General features: G+C 48.1%; 1 protein-coding gene across 4 annotated transcripts in view; it reads left to right on the top strand.

Moving 5' to 3' along the window:
- The first annotated feature begins 3,238 nt into the window (after positions 1–3,238).
- The window catches only part of LOC144587219 (uncharacterized), a 28,189-nt gene continuing 14,871 nt past the window's right edge, over positions 3,239–16,556 (top strand). Inside the window, exons 1-2 of one of the 4 annotated variants that reach the window (XM_078387076.1) lie at positions 3,239–3,416; positions 6,093–6,214. The gene's annotated coding sequence lies outside the window, so the exon portion shown is untranslated. Of the gene's footprint in view, positions 3,417–4,006; positions 4,153–6,092; positions 6,215–16,556 lie in introns of those variants that run through there. The other 3 variants (XR_013542407.1, XM_078387075.1, XR_013542406.1) reach the window with 3 other exon arrangements.

Below are 16,556 nucleotides of genomic sequence, written 5' to 3'. Positions count from 1 at the left end.
TTGCTGAGAGGTGGAGCCGAGAAAGAGAGAGAGAGATGCTATAAGAGTGGAGTGTGTGTGAGAGAGAAGGGGATAGAGAGTGTGGGGAGTTTGGGGGATTCTGAGGTGTGATTAGAGTTTATTTATTTATTTATTTTATTTATTTAAGTTATATGCCGCCCACTCTACCCAAAGGTCTCTGGGCGGCTTACAACAACCAAAATTCAACACAATAAAATATAAAATGATTAAAATACGATTAAAATACAAATTAAAATTTAAATTGCCATCATCAAGTCCCACAGTTAATGTTATTTCAATTAAAAGCCTTCTGGAACAGGAAGGTTTTGACCTGGCGCCGAAATATCATCAGTGTCGGCGCCAGGCGAATTTCAGTTGGGAGGGCGTTCCATAGTCTGGGGGCAGCTGCCCTTTGTCTACAAGCCATCCCTCTTACCTCCTTGAGGGATGGCTCTTTCAAAAGGGCCCCCTGGCTAGATCTTAATAGCCGGGTAGGCTCATATGGAAGGAGGCGGTCCTTCAAGTATCCAGGGCCCAAGCCGTTTAGGGCTTTATATGTCAAAACAAGCACTTTGAATTGGGCCCGGACAGCAACTGGTAACCAGTGTAAATTGTACAGAATCGGCTTGATGTGCTCTCTGGCGGCCCCACCACTCACCAGCCGCGCAGCTCGATTCTGGACCAGTTGCAGTTGCCGGACTGTCTTCAAAGGCAGCCCCACATAGAGTGCATTGCAATAATCAATACGAGATGTTACCAGTGCGTGTGTAACTGTCATGAGACTCCGCTCGTCCAGGTAGGGCCGTAGCTGGTATAATTTCTGCAGCTGAAGGAAGGCGCCCCTGGCCACTGAGTCCACCTGAGCTTCCAAAGTTAGACTGGGGTCCAGGAGCACCCCCAGGCTGCGGACCCTGTCCCTTAGGGGGAGTGTAACCCCATTCAGGACAGGGAAATGGCCCTCCAACCTGTCCGGCGAAGCACCCACTAACAGCACTTCCGTCTTGTCTGGATTGAGTTTCAATTTATTAACCCTCATCCAGTCCATTATCAGGTCCAGACACGAGTTCAGCACAGAAACCGCCTCACCTGGATTGGTGGAAAACGAGAGGTAGAGCTGAGTGTCGTCAGCATATTGCTGACTCCTCAGCCCAAACCTCCTGATGACCTCTCCCAGTGGTTTCATGTAGATGTTGAACAGCATGTTGAACAGCATGAACAGTTTATGTCACATACCCCCAGTTCCCCTGTTTGTTCTTCGACACATCCAGGTTCCCTTGCAGGTATGACTGTTACCAAGGCACAATGAATCTAAGTTTTAACTTTGTTTGAAAGTACAATGATTATAGAATACTATAGCTTAAATGTAAAATGATTATAAAATAATGATGCCTTACCATTACTCAAATGTAAAATGATTATATGTGCTTGTGGATTATAAAATCCACAAGCATGGACAGAACTTCAGCAGGAACGAGGAAAGTTTGAAACTTAACAAAACCTGGCTCCCAGCTCTCAAAAACACAGAGTGCAAAAGGTCAATGAACTCCACCCAGCCACAAGGACAGGGAATTACTACACACAAAAGACCAGCTAATGACATCCATCAACCACAGGGACAGATAATCTCCCCTCCTCATCACAACAATACACTCACAACAAAAGACACTAATCACCCATCTCCTGATTAGGACAATAGCCTATCTCACAAACTAGCCTTCTCACAGCCATATTCCCAAGCCTACCCAGAGCACAGTTTGCTGTCCTCTGAAGATGCCGGCCACAGAGACTGGCGAAACATTAGGAAGAACCATCTTCAGAACACGGCCAAAGAGCCCAAGAAACCCACAATTATTATTATATATTATTATTATTATTTATTATTTATTTGATTTATACCCCGCCCATCTGGTATATTCTATCACTCTGGGCAGCACAACAACCACAAAATGATTATACTTTGTGCTGGTGAAGCTGAATTGGCACTCCTAACATCTACCCTTCACGCTTGGGGAAATCTAACACAAGCCTGCCTTTGTAACCCTTGTGTGAAGTGTCTATTCAAGCCCAAGTTTGAATCTAATTAACAGCCTTCAAGCAGGGAACACAGATTAACTACCCTAACTCAGATGGCCCATAATCTGTCATTAAAAGATAAGGTGATGTTTCCAAATACAGAAATAGGTCACAAATTTTTAACTCATCTAACTCACAGGTCCAAAGGGGGATCTTTGAGATACAAGTTAGATATTTTCTTACATCTAGTAGAATGACCCAATACGGGTATTTATTAACCAATGAGCTTTAAGATTAGGGTTCAAGGGACCAACAAGGGGACGCTGTGCTAAACTTATAAAAGGCTTTACCTATGTATGATGAGGGCTCCCGATCCACCTTTTTAGGAACGAGGCCCAGCCATATGTATGAATAAAATTGGCTTATATATGGACTGAACCGATGAATTGTCTTTATCTGTTATTCCCTGCCGGAGAATTGAAACCTAAAATTGGGTGCTAACATGACATTTAATTTTCACTCTTTTTCGCTGCCACCAGTGGATTTCTTTTATCCACTATGTAAATTATTTCACTCAAACACTGGCTGCCAACCATTGAAACTTTTTTTAAAGTTACAGATGTTCATTTATTTATTTACTCCTAATCACAATCATTGAAATGTCTTCTTTTGTTTACTTTGCCATTTAACCAACTTGTGTATTTACTCGTTACTAGTCTCACATCTAACTTTGACTTTCTAGCTGTTTCTGTAACTCCTGACTAACTGAAATCCTAACTCTGACCTTAACTCATCCCTAACTGAAAACCTTCCTCCCCCTCCTTGCTTCCTTTTCTGAGGGGTCGTCCTGGCTGCCATCCTCCTCCTCCGGCTCCACCCAGGGAAGAACAATGGAGACCCAATGAGAACTCGCTCCTCTCCCGCGTCACCCGTTGCTGGGCGGAAGCCCTCCAGAGCTGGTCTCCTTGGGAGTCCCCCTGCCGTTTTTATGACGTCTATGAGGGGGTTGCCTGGCAACCCTGCCAGGCACAGGGGAGGAGGTTCTGTTTCCGTCCAGAAGACAAGGGAGAGACCCAATGAGAGCTCGCTCCTCCTCCTGCTTCTTACACGTCACCTGTCTCTGGGCAGAAGCCCATCCCTCTGGGGAAGAACCGCCATTCCCCCCCCCCTCACTTCCCTCTCCAGTGACTGACTGACAGGCTGCCCTCCAAGCCCACCCACGGCTCCTCTCTGCGCACGCGCGAGATCCTCTCACAGGCTGCGCCGCTCCCTCTCCCTCCCGTGCATGCGCTCCTCTTCCCCCCACAGAGGGGGAGCATGGGTTAGCCAGTGTGGCGCGTGCGCAGTTGAGAAGGCGGCCAGAACGTCTCCCCTCAGAGAAGGCGGTTTTAGTGGCCCTTCAGGTAAGTAGCCACCCCTCCCCCCCGTCCCCCCCCCCAGGAGAGTGGCGTTTGGGGGGCTGAGTTTTCCCCAACAGGTTTCAGGATCGCGGGCAAGGCGGGAGGCTTAAAACGTCCCTCAAGGGAGAGCCTGGCCCGGAGGGGGGGAGGAGAGGGGGGAGGAGGGGGACCCCCCGTTGTGGAAGCCCCCCCCCCGGTTCTCCCCCTGGCTGAGCTCCTCCTCGAGAAAGGCCTGTTTTTTCCAGTGGGAACGAAGGCAATTTTTCCCCCCTCTGGGTCTCCTCCAGAGGAAGGGGCGGAGGGGGGATTCAAAGGGGGAGAGAGGGGGATCTCAAAAGGTTGACGGTGAGGGCAGAAAAAAAAATCCTTGGCAAAGGAAGCGCCTCGTTTCGCTCCTGGAGGGAAACACCTCAGGCGAATCCCCCTCAGAGGAGGCTCCAAACGGGGAAGAGCCTGAAGGGAGAGACCCCCCCCCCGCGCTCGCCTCAGTTACCCTTCCTGGGGGGAAAATAGGGACCAAACCCCCCCTCCAGGCCCCTCCCCCCTGCTCTCCCCCCTCCCCCACCAGAGGACGGTTGGTCCCTGACGCGCCTGCGCCCTTTGGGGCCTTTCTCTTCCTTCCCGCCCTTTTCCCCTCCCCCCTTCAAGGCCGGCGGTTGGAGAGAAGGAAGGAAGGGGGGAACTCTGGAGGGGGGGGAAGACGATGGCCTCCTCCGGCCCTTTGGAGAGAAAAGAGGAGGTATGCACAAACTGGGGGGGGGGGAGAGATCGCAGGCCACTCATGACCTCCCCACCCCTTCTTCTTTATCTCTATCTCTCTCTCCATTCTTGGGGGGTAGAGAGCGGGGGGGGGGAGAAGGAAGAGAGGACCTTACAGCTATGAAGACGGAAGAGGCGCTGTTCTAACAAAAAGCGGAAGCCCCGGAGGTCGCCCCCCCTCCTCTCTCCCTCTCCTGCCCCCCCCCACTCTATGGGGCTCCGAAGATCTTACCCCCCCCCCCCGGTTGGGTCTGGGCAGGAGGTGGGCATGGCGCGGGGGGTGGGTGGGAGGAGGGAGGGAGGGAGGGAAAGCAGTGTGGGGGGGGAAGAGACAGAGAGGGGTGGGGTCATTTCCCCGAAACAAAAAGGGAAAAGGAACCCAGATGGCAAATCTCCCCCAAGGCTGGCCTTTTGCTTCTTCTGGGTCTCCCCCCCTTTGTGTGGAGGGAGAGGCGGGTGTCTGTCTTGAGGGGAGGGAGGGGGGTTGTTTTCGGGGGGGGGAAAGAAGCCCAGATCCCCCTCTGAGCAAGGCACCCTTGGGGGTGGGGGTCGGTCCTGGGTTTTCCTGCATGGTGACACCCCACCCCCCCAACCAAAAAAACCACACTTTCTCCCGGTGGGGTTTCAAAGGAGAAGGAGGGGAAGGGGCCTGGCTCTCTCCCTACCCCCACTCCAGCCAAAACCTCAAGGGACCCCCAAGGGGAGAGGGAAACCCAAACTCAACATCCCCCCCCAACCCACCCACCCCATTCTGTCAAATCTTGGTCAAGGCTGCAAGTCTTCCGGCGTGAGGGTGGGGGTGGGAAGCGAGCCTGATGGGGTTGCAAGGAGGAAGAGGAAGGGGGCTCCGTCTCAAAAGCATCTTTGGTCTAAATTTCAAATTCCACCAAAGAGTGAACTATGCCTGGAAAACAACCATCCCAAAAATACCGGCAGGCCTTTCCAGGAGCTGGATTTAACTCCCTTCCATCTGCAGTTTTAGAGGGATGTTACCGTATGAAAATTGACTATGCCCCTGTAATAATAAAGAAATTGAAACATGAGAGCATGTCTTTCTCATATGTAGATTTTACAGGGATGATTTACAGGGGGGAGGGAGAGGGGGAGGGTCACAATCCCACCCTAGGGGGCAGGAAGCTTGCTGGGATCTCCTTCATGCATGTGTGTGTGTGAGCATACAGGGAATCATTCTCCGGTAGTGGTTGTTTTTTTCTCTCTCCTGTGCATAGAGACCTCCCTTTTCCTTTTTTACTTTCCTTCCTTCTTTTGGGGGGGTGGTCCAAAGAGAAGGAGCGATGGCGACTCTCCTGATGAGCCCCCCCCCAAGGCCTTCCTTTGCCCACACCTGACTGTGGTGCCTTTTGGATTCCCTTTGAGGGGGGAGGATCCAGGAGGAGGAGGAGATGCCCCACCCCTTGGGAGGAGGAGCCTTGGGGTGGGTGGGGCATCTCTGTCTCTTGCTTAGACTCTTCTTCCTTCCCTTCTCCTGCCCACTCACCCCACATCCTTCTCTCCTTGCAATGAGGCTGGGGAGCCCCTCTCACCACAGCCCCCCCCCAATAAATGTGGTTGGCTGTGTCAAGGTTGGTCTGGGACTTTCTTATGAGGAGCTCCTGCCTCCCCCAACACAGTGCCAAAGCCTTACCGAGAAAAGGTGTTCGCCTTAGCCCACCCTGCTGCTTTTTCTGGCCACCTTCGCCTCCAAAGGACCTTGAATAGAATTACTACTCGTTTCTACTGGGCCAGTGTTTCATAATCAGTCAGACATAATTGTCCTGTTTGTCAGAAAACTGGGACTCACGTTACTGAAGCTGAACTTCAGAGAATGCCTGTTATTTTCAAACCTTTTAAACAAACGGAGTTGGGATGTTGTGGGACCTTTTCCACCTAGTAAGACTGTTTTCTCCTTCCTCCTTCCAGTGGCCTTTGAGGAGGTGACCTTCGTATTGACCCCAACAGAGCCTGGGATCTTCTGGCTCGAGGCTTGAGATCTCTGCGCGAGGACCTCCTGCTGGAGATTTCTGGGAACGACGTCTCTCCAGGTAACTTAATTTTTAAAAAAAATGTCTAGTACATATACAAAGCAATAGCCATTCTCATTACTTACTCCCTCCTCCCACCCCACTCTCTGTCCCGTTGCAGACGTGGGATATAAGAGCTTCGAAACATGCTCTTAAAATGTTCACATTTCAACCTGGCTCTCGATGCCCCCAAAAGCAAGAGCCTCAGAGGCTGATATTCGCTTTGCTACTCATCAATAACTATGAAAGGTTCCCCCTCCTCAATAAATAAATTAAAGGGGGGGCTGGGGAGCTTTCATTCATTTGGCTGCCTGAAGGTTTTTGTTGTTGTTGTTAATTTTTCCTCTAGTGTGATATTCTGGCCATCTAACATGGATTTTATAAATTTAAAAAGTAGATTTGCCTAGCAATCATTCTGGTTTCATTAAATATCCCAAAATGCCTCTGGTTTCTTCCAGAGCCCTCAGAAATCTTGAAATTCACCTCTTTTTCCACTAGAGAGGTGCGTTAGAAATTGTAACTTCACTGGTGGGAGATGTCGCTTCTGGAGTCTACCCATCCTGTTAGAACTGCCGAGCAGGAAGGGACCCTCTGGATCATCGACTCCATTTGCTCTCCAGCACTTTATTTCCCGGGCAGGTTCTTTCATTTCTGCGTTGGTTTTGAACATTCCCGTTCTACTTGACAAAACTACATGTCTTCCTTCTGGAAGAGGTTTTCTGAATAGGTCAGCAATATGGTCTTTACTGGGGCAAAATTCTACTTTTACTTTTCCCTCTTTTACAGCCTGCCTTCCATCATAGTATTTTGTACATATGTGTTTGTTTCTACCTATTACACTTGCATTCACATATAAATTGAAACATGCTGTGTTTCAGCTCAGTTACATTAATACTTAAATCATTAAGAAACTGATCCATACTTTGTTGTTCTTTAGTTGTTAAGTCATGTCTGACTCTTCGTGACCCCATGGACCAGAACACGCCAGGCCCTCCTGTCTTCCACTGCCTCCCGGAGTTTGCTCCAGTTCATGTTGGTAGCTTCAGCGACACTGTCCAACCATCTCATCCTCTGTCATCCCCTTCTCCTCTTGCCTTCACACTTTCCCAACATCAGAGTCTTTTCCAGGGAATCCTCCTTTCACATGAGATGGCCAAAGTACTGGAGCCTCAGTTTCAGGATTTTGTGTGGCTACTGTCACCATCTGCAGAGATCATGGAGCCCAGGAAAGTAAAATCTGTCACTGCCTCCATATCTTCCCCTTCTATTTGCCAGGAGGTGATGGGACCACTGGCCATGATTTTAGATTATTTGGATGCTGACCTTTAGACCATTTTTTGGGGTCGCCTCTTTCACCCTCATTGAAAAGTTTTTTAAATTTTTGCCATCAGAGTGGTATCATCTGCATATCTGAGGTTGTTGATATTTCTTCCGGCAATCTTAATTCCATTTTGGGATTCCTCCACTCCAGCCTTTCTCATTATGTATTCTGCATAAAATTTAAATAAGCATGGAGACAATATACAGCCTTTTCGTACTCCTTTCCCAATTTTGAACAAATCGGTTGTTCCATATCCAGTTCTATCTGTTCCTTCCTGTGGCGTTCAGCCCTGCCCTCACCTGTCCGTCACAGCTGAGTAGTGTAAAAAGAGCCAATAAGTGAACGGGAGGTGATGCTACAGGGGGAGGGGCTGGGATAAAAAGGGGCGTGTATGATGTTTAGGGAGAGAATGTGAGAGAGGAGAGAGAGTGTAGAGATCTGAGTGAGAAGGCAGTGTGTTAATGAGACAGTGAGAGCAGCAGTAGGCATCCTTCAGTCTCGAAAGACTATGGTAGCGTGCTCTGTATGGAGGACTTGGAACAGCGTCTAGTGTGGCTGAGGAGGCCAATTCGAGAGTTACAATTTCTTCCACACTGAAGACAAATCCAATCTGTCCCCTGTCCAGCTCCCTGGTTTTGTGACTTCCTCTTTGCCTCGGCCTCCTGGACAAGGGTCTCTTCAAATTGGGAGAGGCCGTGATGTACCGCCTGCCTCCAGGCTGAACGATCAGATATCAGAGTTTCCCATCTGTTGAGGTCTATTCCTAAGGCTTTCAGATCCCGCTTGCAGATATCCTTGTATCGCAGCTGTGGTCTCCCTCTGGGGCGATTTCCCTGCACTAATTCTCCATATAGGAGATCCTTTGGAATCCGACCATCAGCCATTCTCACAACGTGCCCAAGCCAGCGTAGACGTCGCTGTTTCAGTAATGTATGCATGCTGAAAATTCCAGCTCGTTCTAGGACTACTCTATTTGGAACTCTGTCCTGCCAGGTGATACCAAAAATCCGTCGTAGGCAACGCATATGGAAGGTGTTCAGCTTCCTCTCCTGCCGGGCACAAAGGGTCCAGGACTCGCTGCAGTACAGGAGTGTGCTCAGGACACAGGCTCTATAGACCTGGATCTTGGTATGTGTTGTCAGTTTCTTATTGAGCCATACTCTCTTTGTGAGTCTAGAAAACATGGTGGCTGCTTTCCCAATGCGTTTATCCAGCTCGGCATCTAGAGAGAGGGTGTCAGAGATGGTTGAGCCAAGGTACACAAAGTCATGAACAACCTCCAATTCTTGTGTGGAGATGGTAATAGAGGGAGGTGAGTCCACACCCTGGCCCATGACTTGTGTTTTCTTCAGGCTGATTGTTAGTCCAAAGTCTTGGCAGGCCTTGCTGAAACGATTCATGAGTTGTTGGAGGTCTTCAGCAGAGTGGGCAACAATGGCTGCATCGTCTGCAAAGAGGAAGTCCCGCATGCATTTCAGTTGGACTTTGGTCTTCGCTCTCAATCTAGAGAGATTAAAGAGCTTTCCATCTGATCTAGTCCGGAGATAGACACCTTCCGTTGCAGTTCCAAAGGCATGCTTCAGCATGACAGCAAAAAAGAAAAAGTGTTGGTGCGAGGACACAGCCCTGTTTCACTCCGCTTCGGATGTCAAAGGGATCTGATGTTGAGCCGTCAAAAACTACAGTGCCTTTCATTCCATCGTGGAGGGACCTGATGATGTTAAGGAGACGAGGTGGACATCCAATCTTGGGAAGTATTTTGAAAAGGCCATCCCTGCTAACCAAGTCAAATGCTTTTGTAAGGTCTATGAAAGCCACTAAGAGTGGCTGTTGTTGTTCCCTGCATTTCTCCTGCAACTGTCGGAGTGAGAATACCATGTCAGTGGTGGATCTATTAGCTCAAAATCCACACTGTGATTCTGGATAGACTCTGTCTGCAAGCACCTGGAGCCTCTTCAGCACCACATGGGCAAGCAGCTTCCCTACAACGCTAAGAAGAGAGATACCACGGTAGTTATTGCAGTCACCCCTGTCACCTTTGTTCTTGTACAGTGTGACGATGTTTGCATCCTTCATGTCCTGTGGGACTCCACCTTCCCTCCAGCAAAGACAAAAGATTTCATACAGTTCGGTGATGATGATCTCCTTACCGCATTTCAGCACTTCAACAGGGATGTTGTCCCTTCCAGGTGCCTTGCCGGAGGTGAGGGAATCCAAGGCCATATTTATTTCTGCTAGGGTTGGTTCACTGTCCAGCTCTTCCAAGACAGGCAGGCACTCAATGTTATTTAATGCTTCTTCGGTTACTACATTCTTTCTGGAATATAGCTCGGAGTAGTGCTGCACCTAGCGTTCCATCTGCTGTGCTTGGTCCTGGATGATCACACCTATAGCAGACTTCAAGGGAGCAGATTTCTTCTGTAATGGACCTAAGGCCTGCTTGATACCATCATACATTCCTTTGTTGTTACCTGTGTCCACTGCTATCTGTATCTGAGAGCAGAGCTGAACCCAATAGTCATTGGAGCATCTCCTGGCAGCCTGTTGGACTTGGCTACGAGCGGCTCGAAGAGCTTGCAGGTTGTACTCGCTAGGACAGGTTTTGTATGCTGTTAGAGCTCTTCTCTTATCCTCAATGGCTGGCATTAATTCCTCCGAATGGGCTTTGAACCAGTCAGCCATCTTTCTGGTCTTCTTGCCAAAGGTGGACAAGGCGGTGTTGTAGACAGTGTTCTTGAAGTGTTCCCATTGTTCAGGTGCATTTACATTAGCTGAACCTGGAAGGGTTTCCTTGAGTGCTTGGGCAAATTCCTTCACTTTTCTTTGATCGCGAGTCTTGTTGATGTCAATACGTGGTCTTCCTTCCTTTTTCGTGTGATACAATTTCTTTGTTCGCAGTTTTACTCTACTACACACCAGGGAGTGATCAGTATTGCAATCAGCACTCTGGTAGCTGCGTGTGATCGTAACACTAGGAAGGATAGAACGTCTAGTGAGGATCAAATCGAGCTGATGCCAATGCTTGGATCTTGGATGTCTCCAGGAAACTGTGTTGCAGCTTCGTATTAAAGAATGTGTTGCTGACACAGAGACCATAATAACAGCAAAACTCCAGTAAGCGTTGGCCATTTTCATTCATCTTTCCAATGCCAAAACTGCCTAGACAAGTGGGCCAAGAATTGTGATCAGCACCAACTCTAGCATTAAAGTCTCCAAGAATGAACAGTGACTCTCTTTCAGGGACTTTTTTGATAGTAGCTGCCAGATCGTCATAGAATTTGTCTTTCACTTCTGTAGTAGATGACAGTGTTGGTGCATATGCACTAATGAGGATTACTGGACCTGCTGATGAGTGGAGCTGCAGAGACAGGATTCTTTCACTCCCCACAGTGGGTGGAACAATGCATCTCAGAAGGTTGTTTCTGACTGCAAAGCCAACACCATACTCCCTTGTCTCATTCGATGGTTTTCCCTGCCAGAAGAAGGAGAAGTTTTTTTCTTTGACAGATCCCGAGTCTGGCAGTCTTGTCTCTTGCAGGGCAACAATGTCCATCTGCAGTCTACTCAGTTCCATGTCAATGACAGCTGTCTTGCGCACATCGTCTATTTCTTGCAGGTCGTTAGGAAAGCCGTAGTCAGGAAAGCCAGGGGTCATTGTCCCTACATTTCAGGTGCCCAGCTTAAGGGCAGAAGTTTTCTTATGATTGTTGCATGGTGCACAGTTGTCGATCTGCTTGTCGGGTTTCACCCTAAACCCCACGCACCCCGTGAGGTTAACAGACCGTGGCGAGGTAGCACCTTACTGGCTGGGGGCTGCCCAGCTTAAGGCGGGCGGTATCTACCTAGTGAGGTGCAATGACCTCTCCCGCCGTCAGAAGTAGCCCCTGGCGTCCTGCTGTACGCCAATTGAGCAGAGACTTATAACCGGTAACTGCTACTTCCCGTGTTGTTTCGACGTTGTATGCGAAGCTGGAGTGTCCTCTCCAGAGCACGAAGCCTGGGTAAAATAATATGGAGGATAGGCTGTTACCCAAGCAGCAAATCCCCCCTCTCCACATCGCTGAAATGGTCCAGTGGAAAGGCAAGAGCCAATACAACTGGTTCCAGCAATGTCGCAGGAGTTGGCAGAATGAAAGAAAATGCCTCCGGGACTCCGGCTCCGGATTTTGCCTCAAGGTTATCTCCTGAAGCCCTTTCCATAAGTGGATATAGCCACAAGGCAGTGGAGGTTTAAATTTGGAGTTTTCCTTCTCCTAGATGGGCTGCCTTCCAGGGCTGATGAGCCCCACCTACCCAGCCTGCTCTCTTTTACCAAATTAAGTAAGAGATAGGATTAGGGAATTTCATGTGACACACTCTCCTCCTCATTCTCTTTTTAATGCTGAAATTCTGCCCTCCTTCAGGCCATCCATATTCAGCATATTGGGGTTAGAGATAGAGTTAGAGAGAGAGAAAAAAGACTATTCAAACTACTAGGCCCTCCCACTAGGCCATGTGATGAACCAGAACAAAGAGAGAGGAAAAAACAGACTTCTCCACAAAATGCCTACCTTCCTCTTCCTTCTCAGCCACAAACTCTTAGGGTAAATGAACACAGGCTCCAGTAAAATCAGGATTCAAACTAGAAGGCCCTCCCACTAGGCCATGTGATGAGCCACAACAAAGAGAGAGGAAAAAACAGACTTCTCCACAAAATGCCTACCTTCCTCTTCCTTCCCAGCCAAAAACTCTTAGGGAAAATGAACACAGGCTCCAGTAAAATCAGGATTCAAACTACTAAGCCCTCCCACTAGGCCATGTGATGAACCAGAACAAAGAGAGAGGAAAAAAACAGACTTCTCCACAAAATGCCTACCTTCCTCTTCCTTCCCAGCCACAAACTCTTAGGGAAAATGAACACAGGCTCCAGTAAAATCAGGATTCAAACTATAAGGCCCTCCCACTAGGCCATGTGATGAGCCAGAACAAAGAGAGAGAGAAAAAAACAGACTTCTCCACAAAATGCCTACCTTCCCCTTCCTTCCCAGCCACAAACTCTTAGGGAAAATGAACACAGGCTCCAGTAAAATCAGGATTCAAACTAGAAGGCCCTCCCACTAGGCCATGTGATGAGCCAGATCAAAGAGAGAGAAAAAATACAGACTTCTCCACAAAATGCCTACCTTCCTCTTCCTTCCCAGTCACAAACTCTTAGGAAAAATGAACACAGGCTCCAGTAAAATCAGGTTTCAAACTACTAGGCCCTCCCACTAGGCCATGTGATGAACCAGAACAAAGAGAGAGGGAAAAAAAACAGACTTCTCCACAAAATGCCTACCTTCCTCTTCCTTCCCAGCCAAAAACTCTTAGGGAAAATGAACACAGGCTCCAGTAAAATCAGGATTCAAACTGGTAGGCCCTCCCACTAGGCCATGTGATGAGCCAGAACAAAGAGAGAGGAAAAAACCGACTCCTCCACAAAATCCCTACCTTCCTCTTCCTTCCCAGCCAAAAACTCATAGTGAAAATGAACACAGGCTCCAGTAAAATCAGGATTCAAACTAGTAGGCCCTCCCACTAGGCCATGTGATGAGCCAGAACAAAGAGAGAGGAAAAAACAGACTCCTCCACAAAATGCCTACCTTCCTCTTCCTTCCCAGCCAAAAACTCATAGTGAAAATGAACACAGGCTCCAGTAAAATCAGGATTCAAACTACTAGGCCCTCCCACTAGGCCATGTGATGAGCCAGAACAAAGAGAGAGAGAGAAAAAACAGACTTCTCCACAAAATGCCTACCTTCCTCTTCCTTCCCAGCCAAAAAGTCTTCGGGAAAATGAACACAGGCTCCAGTAAAATCAGGATTCAAACTAGAAGGCCCTCCCACTAGGCCATGTGATGAGCCAGAACAAAGAGAGAGAAAACAACAGACTCCTCCACAAAATGCCTACCTTCCTCTTCCTTCCTAGCCAAAAACCCTTAGGGAAAAGGAACACAGGCTCCAGTAAAATCAGGATTCAAACTATAAGGCCCTCCCACTAGGCCATGTGACGAGCCAGAACAAAGAGAGAGAGAAAAAAACAGACTCCTCCACAAAATGCCTACCTTCCATAAAGCAACATCACTGATATAAGATGGACTGTTCAGCAGATCACACAAATATAGCCTTGCAGGGGCCTTGCCCATAAATTAGCACAAAGAAAAATGGCTCTGCTTGGGTGAGTAGCAAGGGAAGCAAATATCTCCCACGGTACACACCCCACCCCACCCGTAACCTCTAAATATTCAAACCAGGCAGCGCTGGAAGGTGGCCGTTGAAGGAATGGAGGCAAACCGTGGAAAGCTAAACCCAGGCGGTGGAAGGTGCTTCTCCCAACATGTACACACCCCTGGGGTGACGCTTCCGGATCACGCACAGCTTCCCTCTCCAACAGCACGTAAGGTGAAGAAGACCCACCCTCAACAAAAGCAGGGCCTTTACAGAGGTGGCCCCAAAAGTTCTTGCCATTCTGTGTTCCACCAAGGTGCAGTTTTTCCATCTGGCTTTCGAAACAGCCAACAAGAGACTGGATGTCTCAAAAGTCAACCTCATTGCCACCATTTTGTTGTTGTTTTTTCCTTCATGGCTTTCCACTTCAACCTCACAAACCCAGCAGCTGGAAGAAGCTTCAAAGGCCGCGTCTCATCACAAGCCACCAACTTCATGAAATTATAAGGGGGGGAGGGGGAGGGAAATCCAGTGACTCCTCATGAGGAAGCCAGGCACATGGTTTCCATACCTTACTCTCCTCCACTGCACCATAAAATCCACTCCCTCTGCCTACTTTCAAGGGCTGGTCCCACACTATCATTTTACAAAGGATCTGATCACTGAACCCTTCTCTTTTCTCCACACACACTCCGGCTCCTTGTTGGGATGAAGTCACGATACATCCGTGATTAAGTTTCCATGGCAACAGACTGCCGACTGAAGGACACCCCATTAGGCCTTTTCTGCCAAGCATCCCTTGGAAGGGGGTGGGGAAGATGGAGAAGGGGATGCCTATATGCCTCTCTTTTTGCAAATGTTATGGGTGTCCGGACCACTCCTGGAAAAAGAATCTGCTCCTAAGGCCATTCCTCTGAGGTCTGCCCCAATGTGAGAGCGGCTGAAAATATGAATCTTAGCATCCCTTTAATGTACTCTTGTTATTCAATAACCCTACGCTTCAGACATTAGTCTGTTACCATGGGAATGGCAGGAGCACAGACACTGTATGCCAGGCTAACAGTGAGAGCAGGGTCTGTGTATTAGAGAGTTCAGTGATTGAAAGAAATTGATTATCTACTTGTGATTTATTTATTTCTTTTATGTAATCAAATAAGTTTAAGTTTTAAAGTAAATATAAGTGTCAGTGAATATTTGGTATTGAAGCAGCAATACCTGGTGGCAGCTACTTGAGAAGAGGAGTGAGCACATATTGGAGGCCTGAGATAATAGAGGCTCCAGCGTGCCCGCTACATAAACTGGTGTCCAGCGAGTGGGATGCGTGCTTGATCCATTAAAGCCTGAGAACAGAAAGGTGCCCAGAGCAGAAAAGATCTTTAGTCAGGGAATCTGAGTGGACGAGTGGGTAACTTCCTAGGACTTTTCTCAAGGGGAGAAAGTCCAGTGGAAAGGCTCTGAAACTCAGATTGGGGTGGCTAAGATAGGGAATGGGTCTGTGGAAACCATTTCTGGAAAGAGTTACCCCAAGCAGAATCTGTGGCTGGTTGTCTAGCTTGTCCTGAGCTCAAAGGAGAGAGTTCTGAGGGAACAAAGCGGAGGCCAAGGGCAGATAAGCTGAGGGAGCTCAAGTCAGCTAAACCTAGGAAAGGGTGAAGCTGTTATTTTGAGTTATTTTGGGGCATGAGGCAGGGAGAGAAACTCTGTCTTTGGTGAAAGGCCTGGCTGGAAGCAACTTTATAACACTGACTCTCACTGACAGGAAAAAAGTGTGCTTTTTAAATCGAGGCTTGAAAACTGAATAATAAGCCTGAGTAAAGAAACATGCTTTCCACAAGAGGAAAGAAAGCTGAAATTGTACCCATTGAATTGGCAGTTGGGTCAGATAAAGGAAATGGGGATTCTGAGGAAGAAAGTACCTCAGATCAAGGTATGAGGGCCTCAAGGGAGGAGGACTCTATAAAATTCAGAAAGTGGAAATTGCAGCTAGAAATAAAAGCCAGATCTGAGGAAAGACAACTGGAAATGAGACAGATAGATAAGAATTTGGAACTAGAAAGAATTGCCTTAGAAAAAGAGCAAATGGCATTTGAAATTAGGAGGCTGGAGCTGGCAGTGCAGGCTAATAATAACGATGGCCAATCTAATTCTAAGGAGAGGCATTTGTCAAAGGCAGACCTGAAAAGATTCCCAGTATTTAGAAAAGGGGATGACACTGAATCATTTATGGTGATGTTTCAGAGTGCATGTGAAGATTTTGATGTGAGGGGATCTGAAAGAATGATAGTGCTGAGATCTCAAATTAGTGGAGGACTAGCAGAGATCTACGCTGAGATGCCTTTGGAATTAATTAAAAATTATGATGAGTACAACTCCCTTGTATTTAGTTTCCCTTCTCTGCTATTTGTAAGGCCTAGTTTGACAGCCACTTTGCTTTCTTGCATTTCCTTTTCTTTGGGATGGTTTTTGTTGCTGCCTCCTGTACAATGTTATGAGCCTCTATCCAAAGTTCTTCAGGCACTCTGTCCACCAAATTGAGTTCCTTAAATCTGTTCTTCACTTCCTCTGGGATTTGGTTTATATTATACCAGACTAGCCCAGTGTTTTTTCCTACTCTCTCCAGTTTCAGCTTGAACTTTGCTATAAGAAGCTGCTGATCAGAGCCACAATCAGCTCCAGGTCTTGTTTTTGCTGACCGTATAGAGCTTCTAACCCCTTCACGGATTGCTGCCTTGTCATGGCGAAGGGCCTTGAGCAACTCAGAGAAGCTATGAGCTATGCCGTGCAGGGCCACCCAAGACGGACAGGTCATAGTGGAGAGTTCCGACTAAACGCAATCCACCTGGGGTAGGAACCGGCA

This window comes from Pogona vitticeps, chromosome 2 (assembly GCF_051106095.1).
Source record: "Pogona vitticeps strain Pit_001003342236 chromosome 2, PviZW2.1, whole genome shotgun sequence".
Classification (NCBI taxonomy): Eukaryota; Metazoa; Chordata; class Lepidosauria; order Squamata; family Agamidae; genus Pogona; species Pogona vitticeps.
Note: the sequence above shows the minus strand (reverse complement) of the source record. Positions and strands in the feature narration are given on the sequence as shown.